We start from the raw sequence: 5,784 nt of genomic DNA on the forward strand, positions 1-5,784 counted from the left end.
ATCTCTGGGCCTGTTATAAGAAAGCATCTGTATTCAGATTTTATCAAAGGATTGAGAATAAATGCATTCTACACTGTATACAAAGCTGTCATGTATATCTAAAAAGCGTGAATTATGTTTGAAGGCAATGAGCGAGGACAAAAAGAAAACTATGTCAGTATGTTGACATAGTTCCATACAAAAAGGTGAAGGTCGGACATATGAATATAGTTAGGAATTCCACTCTAGTAGCAGACGACATATTTATGCTGCAATACTTGAATGGTCGGAGCCGCGGTTTGAAGAAAAAGTTACTGTAATAAAACTAATATGAACTTCTAAACATGATAGTTTCATACCAGTTTCAAAGCCTTCGGTTTCAACTCCGCCGGTAACACCACTGAAGCTGGCGGTCTCTCTCATGAGGTCTATGACCTTTTCAAAGTGGGAAGGAAAAGGCTTTGATGCCGGACCTCCTAGTTTTTCTCATTTCTTTTTTATTTTGGCTGAACGACTTTTTGGTCATTTTGTCCTAACCTCGGAAGGGGTGCGATATGCATTATCTAAAGCATTTATTTTTTTCTGTAATTTGTAACCAAACCCGTCCTTTTATTTCGTCTGTGACACTATTGCTGTGCTTGTCCCTTAGTAAATTCATGTTTTGTTCCACTAACTCCTGTAGTAAGTTTTCTTCCGCAACGGAATATTTTGGCTTTCTGGTTCGCGGTATTTTTTAGGTTGAAGGGATCCAACACTATTCATGTTTGTTTGTAAACAAAACACACCAGGAAGTGCAGAAGGCTGTGTTTAGTATCGCATTATGGGAAGTACCTGTTTCTTAATAATTCAATTAAAATTTAATTTGATGATTAACAAATGCAATGATTAAAAAAGTTGAACAACAAATTTAATCATTTGATTTACTAATTATTCAATCAAGTTTTCATGACTCATTAAAAATAATTACGATTTATTTTTAATGACAAGTTTAACAACAGACCCCAGTTGAACCCATTGGTTTTTAATTTTAATTGTATCAAAGACAAAACAATTCTTTCGCTGGGACACCATATGTAACCATATGTAAAAAGCTCAATTAAACTGTATTTGTTTGATAATCTTATCACTAATATTTGCCGAATTAACTGTTTATTCTTTACAGCTCTGCTACAAAATTTGCTAAGAAAAATTCATTTGTTGTCTCTAAATAGCATCAAGACCTATTATTATTCAACTATTTAAACTGTTTTTCTCGATGCTTATTTGAAATCCCAACTTAAAACCATTATTGTTAATTTATAAGGGATTGTACTTTGTACATACTTATATGTAAAACACGGTTTCAAATTATCTTCTGAATATACCAAGGAAGAGGTTTTGAAAATGCAGGATTTGTTTATCGACAAAATATCTGCCTAGCGTGATGAAAGTTTTTATTTTGTTTGTTTGTTTGTTTGTTTGTTTGTTTTTGTTTTTTTTTTTTTTTTTTGGACAGACAATCGACTTTCCAATAGGCACATTTCTTTTTCTGCTAATATCTAACCTAGTCCTGTAATTTTCTATCAGTAATTATTGATATAAAGGATACAATATAGACTATTAAGTAAGCCTCATTTCTTCACTGCCTCTAAGAGAAAGAAAGAGAGGATTCATAACTAAACAACAAACGCGATGACTTCTTGTTTTGGTTTGTTTTCTATTGTATTGTATTGTCAACTTTGTTTTTATTCCTTCAGCACTTGTGTTTTGAGTATTCATATCATAACTCATACATTATGATAGAACACTATGATTATGTTTCCAGGGCAAAGTTTTGTTGCTGTAACATTTTAGTTTTCACTACAATTTTTTTATTGTTGTCTCCACAATTACGTGGACCATTATGGTGTAATTTGTGCCCTAAGAAGCGAATTGAAGGGGTTGACTCCTTTCCTTTTCGTCTACTTTATCATGCACTTGACATTTAATGAGCAACTTTTAAGAGCAGAAGATGCTTGCCCTAATAAATTCTCCAATTTTTAGTGGATTTATTACTTGTGTTTGTGTTTCACTGTGCATGCTTGAATGAATAATTCATGTTTTCTGTTATATATGTCTATTTTAACATGTTAAAATACCAGTAATTATCAATAACCAAATGTGTAATACTGCTTAAATTCAACAATGAAGCTTCAAAGTAAGTTTACGTATTAATCCATGATGTATATGAATTCAAATGTAATGTGACGCTATCTATCTTGTATGTTGTGAATTAAAACATGCATTTTCACTCTAAAATCGATCGCAATTATAATGATCCATAATCATTTCCATATAAATGTTGTCTTTTTGAGAAATTGCAGAAATGAACCCGTTAACGTGCTGAAAATTATTTGAACATAAATCTCCCTAGAAATGGACAATTTATACTAAAATATATCGGACCGAACAATATTAACATTTTCTTAATAAAATAATCAATATTCAGCATTAATATACCAGGTACAAACAAAATTACTGATCAAATCCATACATGTAGGTTATGTGCACTGACAAGGGTCAAAATACGCAAAAAAATACACATTCACAAAACAATGTATGTGCATACATATTATCAATAACACAAAATCAATTGACCAACCAGATCTAATGACCATGGAGAAAATTTAACAAAAATCTAGCGCATATATCGCTTCGATTATCAACAAAGGATCCATCGGATTAATAAATTTAACACTAAAGTGTCGATTTACTACAAAGACAAAAATACAAATTCGCAAATTTTGGTTGTAACATACCGGCCCCTTAATTGGCTTCATCAGAACACAATTATTTAAACTCCATAAAACCGACTAAAAGTTTCCAAAACTGTGTATATCAATTAAACATCAAACAATAAATCGAAAACATAATTAAGTAACGCAAGACATATCGATAGACAATTTTCGATAAGAATGTGAGCTCAAAATAGTCTGACACTGTAAGTCAATTATCATCAAACAAAAATAAAATTTTAAAATACCAGCAAAGTATCTAGCTTTGAAAATATGGCACGAATAACAAATTCAAACTTATTCATCAATATCAGACTCAGACACCAAGCAAAGCTTCGACACAGAACGCTGAAGTACACTGTTGGCTGTCTAAACTTTAGCTATACGGGCTACGCCAATGTTGTCCTTTATTACCTCCTGTATTCGACCAATTGACCATGAATGCCTTGGAAGAGTAATCAAGGGAACCAAGGTTATAGCGGTAATAAAAAGAATGTAATCCAGGAACAAAGACCAGACATGGAAAACAGACATACACAACAATGAACATAAAGTAACTAAAATCAAACATACAAAGTAACAAAAGCAAATGAGCAACTCGGACTCCACTAAAAACTGGGAGCATGGACCAGGTGCACCGGTAGGGTAAGCGTCCTCTGCTATTCTAGAAAACCCGCCGAGTTGCTAAAAAAAAGTCAAATACGGGGTAGACAAACGAGGAAAGGAAAACTATGACCCGTTGAATAAATCAGTTTTCATGGTGCAAATGGATACACCATTAACGATCCACGAGTTCATGATGACGACCATAAAACTTCTGTAGTGATGTCTTCAATCTTGTAGCAACATAACCCTGTTCCAGAAGCCTATTTGTTAGAGTTCTAGTGCGATACAAAAAGTCTGCGTAGTTTCGGCAAGTTATGGCATAACGTATGAGTTGTGATATGAACACTCCATACGCAGGTGCTGAAGGGATGTGGCCACAGATGAAAGGAAGGTTGACAATGCTGAATGAAAAATCAACACGTTTGTCGTAAAGTTTGGTCAATAGTTTTCCTTTTCCATCGATTTCAAAGTGTAGGTCAAGATATGAGGCTGACTTCACAGTGTCTGTAGTATCCTTTATCTCTAGTTCTTTTGGGTAGATGTGATTGTTTAAAGATAATACGTCATCTATATAGCGGAAACTGAAATTAAAGGATCTAGCCAAAAAATATTCTTTCTTTCGGATCAGAACAGCTATAAAGTCAGCATCATAAGAGTGAAGGAATAGGTCAGCAAGTAAAGGAGCACAATTTGTTCTCACGGTTCAGACGGTTTGTTGAAAAAACATGTACACCACGCTGGACAAATATGTTTAAAAATTAAAAATTCCAGCATTTTGTAAACATCTTCCTTTGTATATTTGGAAGATGATTTGTAATTATTTCTTACAAAGTATGAGGAATCTCTATCAAGAACTAAATATTTGTATCGAGGTGTATCATCTTTTTTTTTGGAAAAACAACGATGTATAATGTTTTTGAGTCGGAATTTTAACTGAGGTTGGGGAATAGAAGTATACAGTGTTGAAAAATCATACGTTTCAATGCCATTATATTCAGATAATAGTCTTGAACTGATTGTCTCCAAAAGATCTGTCGAATTTTTCAGGATCCACATTGCATTAATACCACAGATTTATGGTTTTCCACAATCTCTTCTTTGGAGAGTGTGGTAGCAGTATAGGTCTTATCACTGCTATTATTTTCTACCTCTGATAATAAACATTGGATGTAAAATGTTTTGCAGACAAAAGCAATGTTGTTTTGGGCTTTGTCTGCTGGTATGACAACATATTTGTCATGTATAGTAGACAATCTTTGATACATCGAGGTCTTTGAAAACTAATGTAGCCTTGGCACTCATTGGCCTACTTAAAACTTTCATTCGTTTCAAAATTAAAGACCTCGTTTTCTATAATGATTAAAGCTCCCGTAACGACGTGACGATTGAACGATTGACTGAAAAATACAATATAAAGTACATGTCGCTTCGAGTATCAACAAATCATCTATTTATTTATGTTAAGTAATAAATTTAACATTAAAGTGTCGATTTACAATAAAGACACGAAATATAAATTCGCAAATTTTGGTCGTAACAAATAGCTTTTTTTTCTGATAACCATAACTACATGTAAAATGGTTTAGTGACTGGGTTTTGTTTGTGGTTAGTATGCATGTTGAGCAATGACTTGATATATAATATCTGTATTGTCGTTTAAAACACGACTTTCACACTTATTTTATATAGCATTGACTTCTTTGTACTACCTCTAGACCCTATATGTTTATATAATAAAGTCGATTTTTATTGTCATATTTAGTACTATTGGCGATGCATCTGTCGACCAAAACTGTTTCTAAATGCATTTTTACATACATTGATTATAATTAAGTGTTTATCTCGATATAATTTATATATAAAAGAATGATACTGATGCAGCGAAGTTAGGGTTAGAAAAATTAAAGAGTTGAATATTGTTGTATTTTATCAAAAGCAATGAAGAAGTACATTTGTAATTTATGTTTATAGCGAGATTTTTAAAAGGCTATCCATGTGAAAATCAGGCCGATTTCATGATATGGTTGGCACATGCTCAATATTATCCACTGATTTTTTTTCCTCCAATGTAATGTTTATATCATATGTATGTCAAAAAGTAAACATATTTTAAATGCGACAATGGATGGCTCGGATTACGATTTTAAAGTTCCAAATGTTGCATCAAAATAAAGATTTATCTACTTTTCCAATGAATTTCAGTGCTTTCTAAGTACTTTTTTTACTGTTTTCCTTTTGATCAGAGCAGCTGTAAAGTCAGTTTTGTAAAATTGAAGGAATAGGTCAGCGAGTACAGGTACGCAATGCGTTCCCATTGGAATGCCGACTGTTTGTTGAAAAATGCATCCGACAAGCTGGGCAAATATGTTATCGAAAGAATAATATCCAGCATTTTGAAAACAACATCCTCCATTAAAAAAAAACGTTACCAACAAACTTCCCCCAC

At 32.9% G+C, this 5,784-nt stretch overlaps 1 pseudogene; it reads right to left on the reverse strand.

Annotated features, from left to right (window-relative positions):
* Window positions 1-234: 234 nt before the first annotated feature.
* LOC148597746 (uncharacterized) lies at window positions 235-4,902 on the reverse strand (annotated as a pseudogene).
* Between the last annotated feature and the right edge of the window lie 882 nt (window positions 4,903-5,784).

Source organism: Perna viridis, chromosome 14 (assembly GCF_037379345.1).
Source record: "Perna viridis isolate PV_CMFRI_1.1 ecotype Kerala chromosome 14, ASM3737934v1, whole genome shotgun sequence".
NCBI lineage: Eukaryota > Metazoa > Mollusca > Bivalvia > Mytilida > Mytilidae > Perna > Perna viridis.